The sequence below is a fragment of the Thermobia domestica genome, chromosome 2 (genome assembly GCF_964235325.1).
Source record: "Thermobia domestica chromosome 2, izTheDome1.hap1.1, whole genome shotgun sequence".
NCBI lineage: Eukaryota > Metazoa > Arthropoda > Insecta > Zygentoma > Lepismatidae > Thermobia > Thermobia domestica.
In genome coordinates, this window is record NC_137455.1 from 13,532,031 (window position 1) to 13,553,749 (window position 21,719).

General features: G+C 36.0%; 1 protein-coding gene across 4 annotated transcripts in view; it reads left to right on the forward strand.

Moving 5' to 3' along the window:
* Positions 1–21,719, forward strand: part of LOC145670229 (putative peptidase C1-like protein F26E4.3) — a 402,759-nt gene that overhangs the window by 147,284 nt on the left and 233,756 nt on the right. Inside the window, exon 1 of one of the 4 annotated variants that reach the window (XM_081738664.1) lies at positions 10,264–10,282. The exons of 2 other annotated variants lie outside the window; for them this stretch is intronic. The gene's annotated coding sequence lies outside the window, so the exon portion shown is untranslated. Of the gene's footprint in view, positions 1–10,263; positions 10,283–21,719 lie in introns of those variants that run through there. One more of the 4 variants, XM_081738647.1, reaches the window with a different exon arrangement.

Sequence of the window (21,719 nt, forward strand, 5' to 3'; positions counted from 1 at the left end):
GATACAATAGTACAGCACGGACAGAGAGGCGATGTTATGCGCCCCGTGTCTCAACGCGAACTGACCATTTTGTATGCCTTTGCATATCCTTTTTTGCCTTTTGTGAAAGCAGTTTACTGTTCCATACTCGCTTTTGTTTATTCCGATACGACTATGAGTTCTCAGTAAATATTTGGACGTTACAGCTCTTGCAATGTATAAAAGTGTTTTTAGAATAAATCACAATCGATATTATGTCCTAATAACATTCGTAAAACAGGTTGAATTCGTGAAATGATTGAGGTTGGACTGAGCGTAAATGTTTTCATAGTTAGGAGCCTGGATATGCAAACCCGCTTAACGTGGGGATTTAATTTTGTGAAATTTGGTACCACAGTGATATTTCTATATATACCATGTCTTGTTAGTAATACTCCAGCTAGCATGGCGAGCACAAGCCACTGACATAAAAATCGCGTAACTGTATTATTAATCAGTGGTAAGCGAAACTGGTAAAAACAGTACTTAGCAAAGCTATCACAGGTCCTCAAAATTCTGTGTCAATTAAATACATCAATCCTATAATTTTAAGTGTGCACATTACCTTTCAAGGATATTATGAATATCTAGTAACTGGCATTTATACTTTCTATTGATCTGTATATTTTCTTATAAGCAAAGCTTTACACAGTATATTTGACATTAATACCAAGTAACGAACAACGTATTATATTGTATTTCCTGTAATCTTTCATGAAATTCAGAGTTTTGTGAGCGTAAGAATTTTCTGATAATATTTCTTGGTTCTCCGACTATGTTCCGTTCCTCGGAATCCCTTATAAGAGTTATGTCCATTTAATAAGAAATAAAACGTTTTTGTAAAAGGAGTGTCTGGCAACTGTATATAAAAGAACGCTAATATGATATTACTAAAATAACCCCTATCCTATCCGCTTGTTCAGGTGATCGATTGATCGATTACCATTTTAACAATTTACTCTAAAAGAGCGATCGAGTTGAAGTACACCAGACATGTGTCAAAATTTAATACAAGTAAGGTGACACAGCGATTTATTAAATTAATACAACGATTTATTTTTTACTGCGTACATCCGTTCTATTGAACATGGGTCCATGTGTGTGCTTGGGTTTTGGGTTTTGCGTCCTTATACAACAGCAAGGTTATGAAGGATAGAGCCTGCTATTAATGTGGGCTCAACCCTCACTATATAGGTCGTTCCCCTCCTCACTATCTGACGTCGAAGATAGCTGGATTACGTCATCGGTTCGGCTCCACGCGCATAAAAGTAGGTTTATCAGCCATTCTGTTAAGCGGGAACCCTTATTACAGGAAATACTAGACTTACTAAAAAATTTTGGTCATATAATCAATTAAAAATAACCATTTTATCAATAACAATAGTTTTTTTAAACTTCCGTTTCTTTTCTTATCGCTTCTTTTAACGTTAATTAAATTTTTGAGATTTGCGATCAGGAAGATAAACGATATCGTAATGATTATGACATAACAAGGTCATTGATGAGAACCATGCCAAGGTTCTCTTTCGTTTATCATTGTAGGAAGAAGAAGAGAAAGTATTTATAAGTCGGATAAGATTAACATGTTATTTCTGAAACTTTTTTTTTTTTTTGTAACGTATTCAGTTAACACCAAACAAAATACACAGTAAAACTGACTATGTTCATTTAACATACCTACTCTTACCACAAATACTGTCCAAAGTTTTAAGATCACTGACACAATATGGTTAGAGATATTTTAATATCCTAATAACATGAGTTACATGGTTGCATTATGAACTAAAATCGCAAATAATTATTCAAAATGGCTACCATTAGCATGCACACAGTCCTTAAATCTTTGTAGCCACTCATCAATTGCAATATGCAAAACATCAACTGGAAAATCTGCAGCTGTCTTCCGAAGAGGCCGCTTTAAATATTGAAATGTCTGTTCTTGCAAGCCATCTCCTGAAACTGACCACAATTTGTAGTCCAAAGGGTTTAGGTCCGGACTTGCCGAAGGCCAATTTGAAGCGGAAATGAAATCCGGAACATTTGCCTCCAGCCACTGCTGGGTTGTCTGTGCATTATGTGCCGCGTCTGAGTCCTGATGGAAGCTTCAGTTCTGTCTATGGAATAGGGTGTTGGTGAGGTTCTTGACTAGTCTCTCAAACACTGTCTCCTGGTACACTTTGGCTGAAGTTTTCAGCCCCTTTTCACAGAAATGGAGCTCCGTTGTGCCCTCGTAGCTCATACGCCTCCACACCATGATTGAGGCAAGGTGCTGACTCTTTTCGAGCCTTTTCGCCTTTTCGCCTTCTCTAGAGGATGCGTCACATATCCTGTCATTTTGGGATTTGAAAGTTTCCTCAACACTGAAAATCTTTTTCATTAGTTGGATTTATGATAAAAGTTTTCAAACACTGTTTATGGTAACTAGGTAATGGCTGTGTACTACCCGAGTTCTGTTAAAGTTCGACATATGCCTGATGCTACTTCAGTTCTATCGCACTTTGCAGTAAAGGGTTCAAATGGATTTATTAACCACCTGAAATGATGAAGAGACATTTAGTTACACATCATTGGTGTTGTTTTATTAACACTTGGCAAGCACTATTTTTTACCAAAAAAAAAAAAAACTTTTCTTTCTTATTAAATGAACATGACTGTTATGAAGGATAACAAACTGCGGCAAAAAGTATTTATAAGTGGTTCTGAGGAACAGAATATATTCAGCAAATAAGAGAAACAATGAACGTAGGAACAACAGATAGCAGCACTTTTCATGTATCAAAACATTCATAGCTCATAGAACTATTTTCGTGAAATATTACGGCGAATAGATGTATAATACGTTATTCATTACTTGGTACACTCGTAAATACCAAATATACAGTGTAAAGCTATGCTCATAATAAATACAAACTATCTTCGAAGGCAATGTTTACATTTAATCTAATTCTAATTCACCACATGCACACTCATCTTTAACTATACGAATCTTTCCATTCACCAAACACGATTAGTACTCTAGATCAATTATTCCATCTTACCACTGTCATCTACGATCAATATAATACAGGTTTTCCTTCTTGTTTGGTAACTTTTGATCTTGGAAAAGCATTTGATAAGGTTTGGCATTCTGGCTTACTGTATATACTCCATAACTACCTCTTAGCGCCTTAATACAGTCTTTCTTGATAGGACAACAAGCATATATCTCGATTGATGGTAAGTATTCTCATTCAGTATTCTTGCATTCTGTAGTCCTTGATTGCTCGTCGTTGTTGCAGTTGTTACATTTATTATATGTCTCCGACCTTACTGATCCGAATAACACATATTGGAGTTCTCACGTAGCTAAGCACTTAGAATACATTGCGTTGGCGTGAGAGGCCTGTGTTCGATTCCCGGTGCGAGCTCAAGCGATTCTATTCCTATTTCCGTGTTCATTTACTTAGTTCCGTAACACAGCTATGGTGTTATTTTCACACCGCTCCTCAACATTGAATTATTTTAACATCATCATTTTTTTCCTGTGCAGCAAACCTTGACTTCCCCAGCGCAATCTGCTGTATACTTCTTTAAGAGATATGAGTCTTAATCTGAATTCATCTTTACGTTTTACATCTTGAGGTGCAGATCTATGTTTCAGTCACCCATAAAACTGAATGTTCTTATAAATAACTACACAATAATTGTTTAAAATTTATGGAAGTGATGACAAATGATCGCTAAATCTCCTTTTATTTCGGCATTTGCATTTTAACAACAGTGGTAATCATCGTTGATTGGTTATTGGAGTTTAGCGTCCCTTTTCAATACTAAGGCTATGAGATGTGAGCCTTAAATTTAAGGTAGAATCCGAACCACCGTAACGAGTTCGAAGTTGAAGGTTTTCGCACCGGGAATCGAACCCAAATTGATTTTTACTACTCATCATTTACAGTTGTAAGTTGTATTCGTATTTTTCTTTGATTTTAATCTTAAGTTATTCATCAGTTTTATTTCCCTTTATTCCATTTTCTTATTTGATAACAACTATGGGAATAAAAATATGTCTATCAATATAAGAAATTGGAAATATTTGAAAATACCTTTTTATGCTACTAGGTCCTGGTTAAATTTATGTTGTTTTTTTTATCCCCCTTCGCGACCCCCATAAAATTGAATAAAATGAAATTTTTAGTTTAATATTCCCGGTTATTTCCTTTGGTCAAAAGCAGACTGATGATTAATGAAAATGAAATATTGGTCAAATCAAATTATTCTGTTCTTCCAGCGCTAATCGAATACGGGATCAGGTGCATCAAAGGCGCACACGATAGTCACAAGAGCAGTGGGTAGGGTGCGATCCCCGTTAGATTTAAACTGGTAGCGAAATCATGCATCTCATCCATAATACGTTTTGAGCAATAAGGGGCCAAGTTCACTGTCTTGTGGTACTCCGGATATTATAGATAAAGTGCCTGAAAATAAGCTATAGACAAAACATACCTAGTCCAATTCTAACTAAAAACCAACTAACTCTATGGTCTCTGGAACCCGGAGATTCAATGCCACACAAAAGCTCTCCGTTGACTTCTATCCTTAGCCAACTGGATCCAGTTTCTACTTTGTATTCCTATTCCTGACGTAAGTCCTCCTAATGATCGTTTTCCGATAGAACTTCCAGTTAAAATTTTGAAAGCGTTCCTACTTTCTTCCATTCTGGCTACATGACCTGCTCACCTGATCCGCCTAGATTTGATGACCCAGCAATGTTTGGTAAACAGTAGGCTTATAAATTATATAGATTCTCGTTATGAAGTTTCCGCCATTCACCATATTCGTCTCAGGATCTTGTTCTCAAGTACTTTTAGTCTACGTTCTTCCCTCAGAAGATATATTCGCGAAGTGTCCCCTTGGGATTCGTGTAAAATTGATTCAAATGCAAAGTTCTCTGCAGCCCAATGTGTATTGTGCTAATTTTAGCGGCCCATACCAGTAATTTACCGGTATATGGGCCTTCATATATCCGGAATTCAATCATACACTACTATAACGCTCGGACGCAAAATTGCTTTTAGTTTCTTTATGCAAAACAAATTGGATCAAGTATTGCTTCTCTGACACTTGTTACCCACCTAGAGATGGATAATTTCATGATTTTTTTTTTTTTAAATTGAAAATTCATTGAAATATTTCAACTGGAAATTAAAAAAAAAAAAAAAAAAAAAAAAACGAGATGTGGCTTACCAGACAGCATCTTTTATACAAGGAAGATTCAATTTTTTCTATGAGTACAATCACTACTCTCATAGGCGAAGCAAGGAATTGTCTGCTGGGGGGAGGCAGTGGGGGGCAGACCTTTCGGTCGGTCTCGAAGGTTTTGGTAGGTGGCATTTTTACTTTTTGTCAAAAAGTTGGGGGCAATGTTCCCCATGACCCCAATAACTCCGCCCATGACTACACTATTCATACTTTTATATGTATAACAATATGTGTACGTAACAAAAAACATTGTAATTATCTTAATACCTAATTTATCATAATATAACTAAATAATGATAAAAGTTTTTCATGGATGGATGGTTTTCTTTAACTTTGTTTTGCATTGCGTCCTTCTAGTAGACTTTAAATATTAATTACGATCTAATCTAAATGCGTACATACGCTGAGCACCGTGCTGTGCATAGTACATTAACCCACTAACTGTTAGTGCCTTATTCAGATTTTGGGCACAATGATTACTGACAGAATGATTTTTTATTAAAGATATGCCACATTGACTTGATCCCTAGTCTTCCGTAGCAAGCGCTGCTATCGGCTGAAAGAGTTCCACTCGCTTTCTTTCGCTTAGCAACAGCCGAACCCTTATTGGCTCAACGCGTGGGTGTGTGAGGGTGTGAGCTTTATTTCGCATTTTTGCCACGGCTCAAGACATTTTGGCAGCACAATAGTTGTATATCGGCACTAATATGTGAATGAATGTAATAATAATAATAATAATAATAATAATAATAATAATAATAATAATAATAATAATAATAATAAAACTTGCTATAACAAGTACAATACGGAGAAATCGTTCCAAAAGGCTGAGACCGGAGATAAGGAGTTCAAACCCGGAGAGGTGGTCACCTTAAGTAGCTATCTAACTAATGCTTCAAACTTCAATAATGTTTCAAAATAAACAATTAAAAATAGGCATAGTTGCTCCCTTGCCATTTGAACTATTACACTAGTTAACAAAGGTTTTGTTACATAAAAGGAAATACCTGTTCTTAAAGGAACTTTTTGCGCTGAATTTGAATATGCACTCGGTTTTTCTCCATCACGAACGATTTTCCCGTAACAGAGGGATTTTCGGGAAAATCCCTCAAAAATTTCCCTTTTCGTTTATTTTACACCCCAAGATCTTGTCCCCTTGCATATACTAACATAGAAATTATACCTAAGTATACTTTGATTCATATTTAACAAACCCTCCAAGTTTCGTAATAATCGCTTTATTCTTTCTAGAGAAATAAATATGTTTGTATGTATAATGTGTGTACTGTTTATTGCACCTTATAGTAATGCTTTCAGATCTCTTAAGTTGAGGTAAAACGTTTTGCTTTATTGCCACAAACACATATATAAAATATAATACAATATAATTTACAAGTGTGACAATTTACAATAAACAATAATACAAATGTACCAAAAGGTCATGAAAAGACAATCAAAACTATCACAATATATGAAACTTCCATTGGGTTACAAAAACGTACACTACTTCCTTCTTTTGTAAGAAATGTTGCATTCTCTAACAAGACCCCAACAATAGTCCCCCATCATTGAAGGATCCCATCGTCCCTGGTACCTTTTCTCCATTGCCATTATATCTTGGTGGAATCTTTCCCCCTGTTCGTCGCTGAGAGCACCTAGGTTAGCAGGAAAGAAGCTGAGGTGGGAGTGCAAAAAGTGGATTTTTAAAGACATCCTACAACCCAACTCTTTGTATTTCTGTATCATGTCCTGTACGATTTCTGTGTAACTCTCAGCTTTGTTATTGCCCAGAAAGTTGCGCACAACACACTTAAATGCTGTCCAGGCAGCTAGCTCAGCACTGTTTAACTTGCTGTCAAAGCTATCATCAAGCATTAATTTCCTAATTTGGGGACCAATAAACACTCCCGCTGAAATCTTAGCATCACTCAGGTTAGGGAACTTATCTCGCAAATACTTGAAACCTTCATCAGATGTGTCCATGGCTTTGATAAAGTTTTTCATAAGTCCTAACTTGATATGAAGTGGCGGTAGTAATATTTTATTAGGATCTACCAAAGGAGCGTATTTGACGTTGCATTCTCCAGGTACGTAATTCACTCTAGGTTCCCATTCCTTCACTTCATAATGTTTGTCATCAGCTCGGCTATCCCATAAACATAAAAAAAATTGGTACTTCGTGAGTCTGTATTCCATTCTTTCTTTCTTTTGCATTCTGTTACATTTGATAACAAATATTGATAACCATTTCATGAACAAAACGAAAAAACTTGGAGAATTGTATATATATGTATTAAGATATACATATACTGTACGTTTAAAAAAATATACGTTGGAAGTACATTCTATTTTTATACACGTTTCTAATTTAGAGAGCAATACAAGTGTGTTGTTGACTATTGTAAATATTCATTTTTATGTCTGTGTTTGTAGTAATAAAGCAAATCGTTTTTACCCCAACTCAGGAGATCTGAAAGCATTACTATCAGGTGCAATAAACAGTGCACACAGTATACATACAAATATATTTATTTCTCTAGAAAGAACAAAGCGATTTTTACGAAACTTTTAGGGTTTATTAAATATAAATCAAGGTATACTTAGGTATAATTTCTATGTTACTATATGTAAGGGGACAGGAGCTAGGGGAATAAAATATCTGAAAAAGGGAAATTTTTGAGGGAATTTCCCGAAAATCCCTCTGTTACGGGAAAATCGTACGTGATGGAGAGAAACCGAGTGCATATTCGAATTCAGCGTAAAAGTTCCTTTAAGATCAGGTGATTTTTCTCATGTAACAAACAAAAAGTTTAAATTTGTTAACTAGTGTTATTCATTGCTTAAAAAAAAAAAAAAAAAAAAAAAAAAACAGGTTTTCAAGCCTGGCGTTGTAACGATTAGCATTATAAGCTATGCCTATTTTTAGTTGTTGATTTTGAAACATTATTCAAGTTTGAAGCATTTCCTAATTTATAGCATAGGTTTAGTTCTATCATCCATTTGATCCACAAACAATGTTATTCGTCTTTGAAAAAGGAACTTCTGTGGGCCAGATGGTGGAACATTTCCAACTCCAGTCCAGGTTCAGTAGATGGTTTTGTAGTTGTTGGAACTGAACGGCTTCCTAATTCTGACGAATTTGAATTCATTGCATGGAAAATAGATTGAGGCCTCACTGATGTACGTAATTTTGCAGTTACCGTATCACTAGTAGGATTTTCAACAAACAATCTCTGCATTGCTGTTACTGGTTTCAATCAGTTCATTTTGAAATATTTCTGTCTTGAAATATTTCAATTGAAATATTTCATGCTCACAACTCTATACCCACCCCGGCCGCCATCTTGGATCCGCCAAATTGGATTCAACTTTCGGTTTTTCAAATGGGAATAGGTGCAAGTGATACATCAAATTCATGTACAATTTACTCGGAAATTCACTGGTGTAGTGAGTTTTACCGTAACTTGTACCGTTTGGAAAGTATTACATGTTAAATCCCCCCAGGCATTTCGCGAATAGACATTGTAGAGTAATATCATTTACACTTACGTTTTTGATGTTGACAAATTAAAACAATTTCTAACTGGAAAAATACTGTAGGTATAAACAAACTCTTTGAACATCTGTGTTATAATCTTATTACATTCTGTGAGTGATCGTTTTTACTTTCATGTTATAACAGGGAAATATTGTATTATGGTCAAAATGCCTAACGTAAATCCAGATACTACGTGATTTACTTGAAGACCTACCATTTCCGTATTGACGTTTGTGTGTCTGTATGCATATACGTTCAGAGAATATCTCGTTAATGATAAAACACGACATGTACATACGGGGCCTTGCACAACTTTCTATTTGGTTCAATATTCGTGAAGTGCCTGACATTTAACATACCTTGCAAACGGTACAAGCTACAGTAAAATTTACTACACCAATGAATTCCCGAGAAAATTATACTTGAATTTGATGTATCACTTGCACCTATTCTTATTTGAAAAACCGAAAGTTGAATCCAGTTTGGCGGATTCAAGATGGCGGCCGGAGTGGGTAACATGTGTCAGAGAAGCAGTACTTGATCCAATTTGTTTTGCATATGCCCACATTCATGTTCAGTTAAATTTAAAGAAACTAACAGCAATTTTGTGTCCAAGGTTATAGTAGTGTACAATTGAATTTCGAATATAGCCTATGAGGGTCCATAAATATGTAAATTACCGGTATGGGCCGCTAAAATTAGTACAATACACATTGGGCAGCGGAGAACTTAGCATTTGAATCAATTTTACACGAATTTTACACGAATGTTTTACTTCGCAAATGTATCTTTTCAGAGGAAGCGACCATGTTTTACAACTGTAGAGACCAACAGGCATGATTCTCGTTTTATATATTTAAGCTACAAATATTTTATAGTAATTAAAAATAAAAATGTTTCATGAATATCGAATTTTGTTGAATCTACTTTTGAGTTTGTGTGTTGATTTATAAAGTTGAATGCTTTCGATAAATCGAAATAGATTGCGTCCAGAGGTATATCACTTTTAGAAATATTTACTTTATCGTTTCTAAAATATTTAGAGGTTAATAGGACTAAAAAGAACTTAAAAGGAAAACAGAATAATCCGATTTTAAGACAAAAGAGACAAATTTAACATTTTTCTGTGACAAGTAAGGCCAACTCAAATCCAACAGCTAAAACGTCCAAATGAAAACACTTTCATATTAGTACAAAGCCTTCGGAATGTTTGCTCTGGACACCCGTCCGTAACATATTTTTATGCTCATCCTTTATCTTCAATATGCATCTTTTGTTATCTCGTTTTACTCATATGATTCCTTCCTGATATAAGCAAACATTTGTGTACACATAATGATAAGGCGTCAAGGTTAGCTTTCTCTATATTCAGCCCTATTACGTTGTTGTTGTGCCTATCACAATGCGCGCATCTGTTAATACTAAAGCACGTGAGTGGAAGTGATATTTTCAATCGGAATATTCTCATATTCTATATTATCAATTAAGGTAAGTAACTAATAATATATTATTACATTTTATTATCAGTTTTTATTTATAAAATGTGCTGTCTTGTTTTGAAGAATATTGTTCCTATCGGAAAAGGAGTGCTTCTTAAAGATTTTCGGAAATAGAAAAGCGGAAATAAATTTTAAATCGGTCGGTTGAAAAGAGGGGAAAAATAAAGTTGATTAAAAATGTAATAAGTCGATAATCATCTGGTATAATTAAAACCAGGGTCGGCTCTACCATATCTGCAACACGTGAATTTGCACGGGGCAGCAAAATCGGTTATAAAAAATATTATTTTAAAAAATATTTCTTATTGGAAACAGACTTCATGATGATGGTAGTTAAATTTACTAATCTGACCTTCTATTTGAATACTACATTAATCATGTTTAGGTCACATTAGTTTGAGGTCATATGGACCATGCTAAAGCAAATGGTCAAACAAGTCCCAACATGAATTGCTTGAGTGTTGTCAAATACAAGAACTCAGTTCTCGAACAGTAGCTAACACCTATTCTATTTAGTCAGTTATCACAGTATTGATATGAAAACTAGTCTTGTCCTTGTTACAAGTTCCTTATCATTGAAGGTGGAAACAGGTTTTATTAATTTTTTTAACAGATGTGAAACAAATAAAGATAAAAGAACTGGTTACACTGGAATTGCAAACTGATATTTTATTGAGATTGAAGATATATTGAATTCTATAAAAAGTATTTCCATCTTTCTTCTGCAGGTGTGTTTGCTTTATTTTTCACTAACATAATAGATTATTATTTGAAGAAAAGAACAGACACAACGAGATTGTATTTGTAGTATTTAGGCCTTTCTGAGTGCGAGTGCACTTTCCCTCCCCTTCGTTGTTCATGATGGGGTAGCCTACTTAAAATCGTGACTTTTAAGATTTGTTCTTTCTGAAAAAAGGGGGTGGAAACGATGTCATTGCATGGGGCGACAAATTGCCTAGGGCTGGCCCTGATTGAAACGAACCAAGTGTTGTCAATTTGGCGACTCGGTCGTTATATCTAACTATATTTCACACTCTTTGGAGACAAAATAAAAATCTTAGCGTCGAGCGACAAATCTGACGTCTTAATAAAATATATATAATTTTGACAAAAATACAAAAATAAATTGATAAAAATACAAAAATAAATACAAAAAATATAAAACATAAAAATACAAAAATATAAAAAATATTAAAAAATATTAAAAATACAAAAAATATAAAAATAAATACAAAAAATACAAAAATAAATTGACAAAAATACAAAAATAAATTGACAAGATTCCTCAACAAGGGCGTACCATCGTAATTTACAATGGGAAAGCATAGCAAATACCATGATGCTGGGAATACAAACTCAATCGGCGATTTTTGTAATTTAGCTTTCACAGTTTTATCTTTGTCCCACTCTAAAGCAAAACTGGAACAAATATTTAGTAGTGACACCATAGTAAAATCCAAATGGCGTAATAACCTTGGAGTGGCTATACTAAATCCCATTTTAAAAGTTCACCGTTGCTTAAATTCATTTGGACAGAACTTTAACACCTAGAAATTTAAACAAGAAACCATTAAGTTAACTACAACAATGGCTCAGTGCTCACACCCTGTATCATCTCAACCCTCTACCTTAAGTGTTACATAAAGCAAAAGATGTTAAAGAATTTGAGGTTTTCTCGGACTCTGGAGAGTTGGGTACCTTATTACTTGTAATACACTCTGTTAACATGTGTTTTTTGCTTATTATTTTCTTATTCAGCGACATCTCTAGCGACTTAAAATTTCATTTGACGAGAAACTAGCGACTTTCTTGTATTTTGTCTAGTGACTGTATTTGGTTTAGTATTGGCAACATGAAAACGAATACTCTGAGTCAAAGGTGTCCAAACTCATGAGGTCGGCGCTCACGAATTGAGAACTAACACTCACTCGACCTCAACCTCACGAAGTGAACGTGAGGTCAGACTGGTTATGTGAGCGTGAGATCAGACTGGTGATGTGAGCGTGAAGTTGAGTGAGCGTGAGGTCAGACTAATGATGTGAGCATGAGGTCAGACTGGTGAGGTGAGCATGAGGTTGAGTGAGCGTGAGATCAGACCGGTGAGGTGAGCGTGAGGTCGAAATGAGTTTGTGAGCGTGAGGTTGAGTGAGGTTAGGTCAAAGTGGTCATCTCTGCTCTGAGTATGTACTTCAGTCAGATAGATACTCTCGACAATTGCATCCAATAGCTCTTGTAGATCGGAGTCTATTATTATTATTATTATTATTATTATTATTATTATTATTATTATTATTATTATTATTATTATTATTATTATTATTATGGACCGCGGTGGCTCAATGATAAAGCGCCCACCTCTGATGAATGGGGTCATGGTTCGAGCCTAGCTCACGCCACGTGAACTTTGTCGTGAACAAACACCGCGTGCGTGAATTTTCTCAGAGTTCTCCCGTTTCTTCCCACTTTTTTCATTCCACATTTCATTCATTCCTCATCATCACTGTCTCCTTTAGCCTAGCCGGCATAATCGTGGGAAGTAAAACTTAAAGATTTCATATTATTATTATTATTATTAGTAGTAGTAGTAGTAGTAGTAGTAATAGTAGTAAGTAGCAGTAGTAGTAAATTTTATTTTGTAACGGATCAATATTTCATCCACTCAATGATTAAATTTCAACTTCTTGGTAAACAACGGGTGATATGGATAAAGATGAGTAACTACTAGCGGCAACACTGTACATCAAGACTTCACAGGTATGGTTCTGCTCATAATTAGATCTTCTAAATGTTATAATTTGTGTTCCGTGCTATTTAATAAAACTTCATTTTCTGGTCAGTTGGCAACACTGCAATACTTATGATGTTATTGAGCATATCTGTGGGGACAATGCTTGCTTACTATGCTGTTGTATAAATGTCATTTTGATTACTTTAACCATTTTGAAATTATTTCTGTGTCAGTGTATCTTTTGCATTGCTATCTTCACATGATTCTAGATCCTTCTTTCCTCTGTATCTTCTGTGTTTCTGGGTGTCGATCCGTAAAACTTTGGATTTCTCACTTTTCTTCACTCCTCTATCAATTACGCATTGCTTGATTGGGCAATGCTACTATCGAAAAAATATAAGATGTTCCCTTGTCAGTGGTAGAACTTTCACTTTTGGCACATCGGTTCCCTGGTTCGATTCCAGTCCACACCAAGTGAACTTTCTGAAGAACAAACACCGTGTGCATGGATTTTCTCGGAATTCTCCCATTTTCTCCAACTTTCTTCATTCCACCATTACCGTTATCTATCTCATCATTTCCGTTTCCTTTAGCTTAAGCGCATATGCGTGGGACGTTAAACTAAAAGAAAATGTGTTTGTTCTCATAGAAACAGAACAATAAAATTCTCGCTGAGGCTTGGATATGAAATACTAGTACATTCATAACAGAAGAAATGAAATGAAATCTGTGAGTTTTACGTCCCACGATTATGCCGGTTAGGCTAAAGGAGACAGTGATAATGAGAAATGAATGAACTGGTGGAATGAGGAAAGTGGGAGGAAACGGGAGAACCCGGATAAAACCAGCGCACACAGCGTTTGGCCACTACGAAGTTTACTTGGCGCGAACTGGAATCGAACCACGGACCTTATGCACCAGAGGTGAACGCTCTACCACTGAGTCACCGCGGCCCATTCATAACAGAAAAGTATAAAGTAGTTTGCTGTGCTTTGGGAATGGACATTTGAAGTAATGAGATGGAAAGGAATTTTATGTACTATGCCAGGAATCTTCAACTCTCCGAACAATGCGAGCTACATTAACTTTTCAAAGATGTTCATAGGTCATTAATTATCTGTGCTATTTAAAGCACTTTTAAATCGCGTTTTCATGTTAAGTACTTAATTTTTTAGTGAAAGGACTTGGGACACAGAAAAGAACTCTGTCAGCTAATATTGTGATCTGTGTTTCTTCCAGGCATACTTTCGTTGGCCAATCACCCCTCCCCGGAGCTGATAAAAATTAAATTGCTGTTGTCAATATACTGAACTAGTGTCCCAGTAAAAACCCCTTGTATTGTTATTTTGTTCCATTCATCCAGACAAAAAAAAATTAAGGAGAAAGCCTTGCCGTGGCCTGCAAACTAAACCTTGGATATTCCTGTACTCCATATTCTATCAAAATACTGTTCAATCTAACAAATGCTGCAGTGAGAATACGGCATTTGAAAGAGAGGTAGGTTGTCATTTTCTTTTTAGTACTATATACAGGGTGTTTCAAAACAACACCGACAAGGTTTAGGAGGTGATTCCTGACGTCAAGATAAGACAAAATGTATAGATCAACCTGGGTGCACAAATGCTTCCTTTCGGAGTTATAGGCTGCCGAACAGCATGGAAAAATGAATTTTAAAGGTCCATACGCCAAAACTCTGTAACCTATCGTAGTCGAGTCAAGACTTCACTTAGGAACAAATATGTGCGCTATCCAAAAATGCATGTTCCAGAATCCTAAGGTACTCACGCAACAATTTTTATGGAGAGAGCTTATCTACGGGCATACAATTTGAAGTACTCACCAACTACCTCTATAGAAATTCTTGCGGAAATGCTACAGGATTCTGAAACATGGATGTTTAAATAGGGCACATACTAGTTCCTAAGTGAAGTCTTGACCCGACTACGGTAAGTCCCATAGTTTTGGAGCTATGGACCTTTAAAGTTCATTTTTTCATGTTTTCGGCAGTCTATAACGCTGAAAGGAAGCATTTGTGCACCCAGTTTGGTGTAAGGAATTATTTAATCTTTTTGTCTTATTTTTGTATAAGGAATCACCTCCCAAACGTTGTCGGTGTTGTTTTGAAATACCCTAGCGTATCTGTTCAATATTAACATATGCCAACATATTGGACCGAAAATCCGGACGTTGACATATACAATTTTATCCACACATAACTCAATGTATTAATAACCATAATAGCATGGGGGCAATTTGAAGGGTTTTCTTATAATAAACTTAACCAATTAAACCTTTAGGTAGAGCAATAATTAGTTAAGATGGATGGTTTAGATTGTAGAAATAAAAGTAGAAATATCAGATCAGAATATTACCCAAATCTGGTGCTGAGGCCTTACGTTAAAATTTACAATAACTGTCATAATGAATTTTGAAGATAGGATAAGAATTAAACGAATTTTGAGACAAAGTCGAATAATAAAGTGTGATATTAATTAATAACCAGCATTGTACTCACCCAGACTTTGACGAGTGAAAATTTTGAGATATCGATCCTTCCAGTCAGACTGTCACTTCAGAACTCTCTCTAGTTCCCTACTCTTTTTCGTTCACCTACCTTTTCTTCCTAGTTTTGGTAGCGTCATTTCTTCCGCTTACCATTACATTTTTAGACTTACTTCATAACGTGAAGTAGGAAGTGTTATTATTTCCTTGATACATTGCTACGTAACATATTTTTATATTTCCTATTTAAAAGAATGTTTTAACTAGACATAATTTTAAATTATTATGAGACTTCCTTGATTTCTTTGCATGTGTGAATGACCTACAGCACCAGACTGGGGATTGAATTTTATTTGCATTTAATATAACAAGGTTTACAAAATATTGAGCCAAAACCAATAAAATATTGATCGCCCTTCACCAAAATGCTTTAGTCATATTACAATATTGTCATCCATTTTTCATAAAGATAAAATAAATTGGCCTGTGGTTAATACGGCATACAGATTACGTTGTTGACGTATCATAAAGTCCTAGCATAGTTAATCGATCTTTCTGAAAACATGGGCATAAATTGACAAATCGATGTGCGGTTTGCACGGCAGGTGTAATTCAGTAAGGATTACGTTGTTGGCACATCATGAAGCCCTATCGATCTTTCTGAAAACATGTATATAATTGACAAGTCGACGTGTGATTAGCACGGCAGGTGTAATTCAATACAGATTATGTTGTTCATGCATCATAAATCCCTATCGATCTTTCTGAAAACCATAGAAATCGAAAAATCGACGTGTGGTTAGTACGGTAGGTGTAATTCAGCACAGATCACATTATTCACGCACCCTAAAGCCCTGGCATAGGTAATCGATCTTTCTGAAAACTTAAGTATAATTGATAAATCGGCGTGCGGTCAGCACGGCAGATGCAATTCAATACAGTTTACGTTGTTTTGTGTCTGAAATCCCTGGCATAGTTAATCGATCTTTCTGAAAACATGGGTATAATTCACAAATCGACGTGTGGTTAGTACGGCAGGTGTAATTCAGCAGAGATCACATTGTTGACACACCCTAAAGCCCTGGCATAGGTAATCGATCTTTCTGAAAACATAAGTGTAATTGATAAATCGGCGTGCGGTCAGCACGCAGGAATAATTCAATACAGACTACGTTGTTTTGTGTCTGAAAGCCCTGGCATAGTTAATCGATCTTTCTGAAAACATGAGTATAATTGACAAATCGACGTGTGGTTAGCACGGCAGGTGTAATTCAGTAAAGATTATGTTGTTGACTCATCAGAAAATCAATCTTTCTGAAAATATGAGTGTAAATTGACAAATCAACGTGTGATTAGCACGGCAGGTGTAATTCAGTAGAGATTACTTTGTTCATGCATCATAAAGCCCTGGCATAATTAATCGATCTTCCTGAAAAGGTAAGTGTAAATTAGTAGATTGTCTTAGTTACTTCTCTATTAACTAAAGTCATACTTGTTCCTTAGTATACACGGGATATGTGATGAAAATATGAAGTTTCTAACCATCTTTCCTGGAGGAACTCGTTGATCACGCTGGTTTCTCTTATTGGCTTCGCACTTTCATTTGTTCAGGGCGCGATCTGCAATAGTGATTGATTCACAAGTGATAACAGTTCTATTTCCAACCAAGAGTAGGGATATTGGTGTGCAGAAATCATGGCCAAAATATCAAACCGTATTCCATCTCTTCAATTGATATCCCTAGCAATTATAAGAGCCCCTACAACATTTCGTATACGTATCTAGATGTTTGAAGTTAGTTAATTTCTGCTTGTTTTCAGGTGACTATGTGGAAAACGTTGCCTGTTGAAATGTTAAAACTAAAATTATTTCGAAATTGCATCGCAGCACTCATTCACTTCATTCTGCTCCTCAACAGATTACCTCAATGGAAGCCCACACTTTTCGTTACAAAACAAGGAAGGACACAGAAATATCGAAGTCGATATTCTGACGCCGTGCCGCGCCTTTGATTTCGGAAATTGGCTGCCGTTAATCCTCTTTCTGTCAGCTTCACTTTTAATTTCCGGTTTCACTACCATCTGCAGAAGTCAATGGAGGGATGGATGCCCAGAAAGGAAAAGCCATTTGTTTCTTCAGGGAGCCAGCGTCCTCTTTCTGTAACTCTGCAATGATTGTGTGTGTGTCAAAACTTGCATCGTAATCCTTTAAGACAAAGCACTTCTCGCCTCCCTCGTGAAAGTAGACTTTCAGCTGTTTATTTGTTGAAGTGGAAGCAAGGGGAAGTGGTAACAATTTGAACATGAATTATGAGGGAAGGGAATGCGATATAAATCCATTACCGCTATTAATAAATAGGGGCCCCTTCTCTAAGCACAGTAGGCGGTTTCACTTGCATCCTGCAAGCTCAGTCTACTCTCAGTAATTTCGGAGACTAAACTCGATCCTAGGTCGTGTTGTGATGGATAAAGAGGCTTTCTGAATGTACGTCTCCTCGTTTTGCAATATAGCATTTTGCTATCAATCAATTGTAACCACAGGCAAGTTTTAGGACATAAAAGTAAGTGGCTTTTAAGAGGCACCATCATAGCGAAATTAAAATACCGCTAATTTTACAGTAATTATGTGATATCTTCAAATAGATAAAAGATAATCGAAAAGTAGAACAAGAGCTCGCTAGACAATATTGTTATTTTACATGAGATATCGTTATCACGAGTCACTTATCTGCTTTCGATTTCCAGCCATTTACAAAATCGGCATTAATTTTCGTGTTTCTTTATGACTGCAAACGGAAAGCTATTAGGTGACTCGTGATAACAGTATCTCATGCAAAATAATATTGTGTGGGGCCCTCTTGTTCCACATTTCGATTATCTTTTATCTACTTGAAGGTATCACACAATTATTATAAAATTAGCGGTGTTTTAATTTCGCAGTGATTAGGCCTCTTAACTCATGATAACTTTGTATAGAGGTCTGCATGGGCATGGGATGAGCCCGTGGGCTTAAGCCCAACCCGACCCATGGGCCAGACTCAGACCTACAAAGCATACATCACTTCGGGCCCGGGCCGTAGAGTTTTAAATATACAACTATTTTTCTCGGGCCTAACTATGTAAATATATTGTACAGCGACATTTATTACACCGTTCTTTCTGGAGAACTTTAAAAGCATAACTAGAAAATTAAACCTCTAATTGCTGTAAATAAAAATACAAATTTGCATTAATTATTAGATTTCCGTAATTCGGGCTTATTTCGGGCTCGTTTGATTATAACACGAGCTCGGACTGGGCTCGGGTCTAATTGCGAAAACATTTCGGGCACGGGTCGGGTCTCACATTATAAATTCATGGGCCAACTCGGGCCCGGGCTAAAAAATTCTGGTCCGTGCAGACCTCTAATAGTTTATAGCACAAGTTTTGCCCTGATGATCAACATATAAATAATGATTTTAAAAAACTAATATATAACAAAAACAGTTGAGAATGCTCGATGAACATTGCCAAAACGATCTTAAAATGAATTAATTTTTTCGTAGTTTATTTGAAATGGTATATTATATTTATTTGATTAAATTCATTAGAACCATTCCTTTTTTTTTTTTTTTTTTTTTTTTTTTTTTTGTGATGTTCCCTGATGTGATGAATTGAAAAATAATTCTGTGGAGTACGTATCAGGGGAGCAGAGTTGTCTTCAACGCTGGGAGGCGGGTAGATTTTAGGCTTATTCTAGGGGGACTCAATTTCATCTCACTTTCCTTTGTGGCAATCGGACATTAATAATAATCACATTTATTCCCAAAAACACATTTCAAATCGGATTTTTGGGGGGGACAGTCGGCTCAGTTCCAAGATTTGAGAGGACATGTCCCCCTCATTCCCCCGGGATTTATTTGAGCCAGTGAATGTTATTTAAATGATTTAAAAGTTTAAATTGTATGGAAATTTTATATTTAAATTATTTCTATAATGTCGTCATTGCCATACTGTGCACACAAAGTAAATAGGAATGTTGTTATTAGGTATTCCTTGGCAGCAATGTAGGTGAAATTTTTCCCGACATTTTTGGCCGGAACTTTCTTGGCCAATATCTTGGGAACGATAAGAGTGATGTGAAACATTCCTTTCCATCACGTCTTTAAGATAGTTTTTGATGCTCTATCGAATGGAGGAGTCAAAATTGAATCATTAACATCAATGTCATCTCTCTATGACGTGAGGTTCCCGAGATATATAGCTCCTTAAATCTCCCGAAATCGGAACTTTTTGGGCCAATATCTCGGGAACAGTAGAAGTGACGCTAAGAATTCCATCTTTTCTTTCAGATAGTTTTTCATGCTCCATCGAATGGACGACTCAAGACTGAAAAATTCGCAAATAACACACACACACACACAGGCATAGAGAATTCAGTAACAAACTTTCTGTACAAACATACAATCAAAGAAGAAACGTAAAAAAGGTAGATTTTTTTTTTTAACGGAGGAAGAAATAAAAATCACAAAATAGGATCAAGCTCCATCTGCTACTTCAAAATCATACACCAACGCACAGATACATACACACAGAGAGATGACTTTGAGCACAAGCAAAAATGTACTAAAGCTTGTTTTTTAAAGAAAAAGCAATACAAACTCTTCCCTCATAGCAGGTTGGAACCATTAGATTATTTTTGAGACAGAGAGAATTTTTCATTGAAAACGACACAGTGGAACTTGATTTGTACCATATGATCCTTTTAGGAAATGAAATGAAATGAAATCTTTTAGTTTAACGTCCCACGGTTGTGCTTTTTACGCTAAGGGAGACTGTGATTATAGCAAATTAAGTCTACAAAGCAAGTTATGTTGGTTTTGTCACAGCCCAACTCAATCTCTTTACTAATTTTAGTAAGCTTCACGTAATCGTCTTTATTATTTTTAAAAGAGTTTTCCTCAGGTTTTTCCAGACACTCATTCACAAAGACTGAATTAAACCTACGTACTGTAGGTACATTTGAACGAGTATAGAATGAGATCATATAAATCCCATCCTAACAGGGATGGAACCCGGCTTGTCCTCTCGGTAGCTACACCCTTTATCGACTTCTCTATCAAATGCTCAATTTAGCAACTAATATATTTCATGAAGTTTTAATAACAGGTTTCAAGCATTTGTATATTAGGATCACGTAAATTGGACTTAAAATATTACTGAAATGTTAGTACGCCTGCCCGTATGCATGTACTCCACACGATATATCTTGAACGGGAGCGATTTTTTCAATTCTATTTCTTGCAGAAGGTAGAGAGAGCGATTATCTCCACTGGGTTCGTTAACGGAGCGAATCCGTTAACATCCTCACGCGTAAGGGTAAATTTCACGGTAGCTATCCATATCTCATTTTATACTATTGAAACGAAACGAAATCTTTCAGTTGAACGCCCCATAATTATGCTCTTTTAGGCTAAGGGAGACGGATGATTAATGCAAGTGAATTCGGATGGAAGAATTCGTAGAATGAGAATGTGAGAGGAAACAGTAATACCTCCGAGAATACCCACGGACACGATGTTGTCCACCACAAACTTACTTCCCCGGAATCGAACCCGGGACCACACACAAGCGCTTTACTACTGAACCAGTTTCCTCCGCTCTATTATTGGAACATAGGTCGTAGAAGTTATAAGAAGCAGTAATAATTCTAACACTGACATAGATACTCCCAACAGCGACACATATGCTCCTAACAGTGACAGATATACTCCTAACAGCGACACAAATACTCCTAATAGTGACAGATATACAGGGTGGCCCAAAAGTAGGTATACACTCTGCATTGGTCAAGTATAACATTGTAGCTTATAGTTTTATTTGCTTCGGCTGTTCCAAGCTTAAAATATAAGTAAAAAGACATAAAGAACAAATAATTTTTTTAAAAAAACTGTCTACCTGATGGATAACAGTAAGAAATGGTATAAAAAGCAATGAGTTGATCAGTATGGGAATGTATACCTATTTTCGGGCCACCCTGTACTCATAATAGCGACACAAATACTCCTGACAGTGACAGGTATACTCCTAACAGCGATACAAATACGCCGAAGTGACAGATATAGTCCTAACAGCGACACAAATATTCCTAACAGTGACAGATATACTCCTAACAGCGACACAAATAATCCTAACAGTGAGAGATATACTCCTAACAG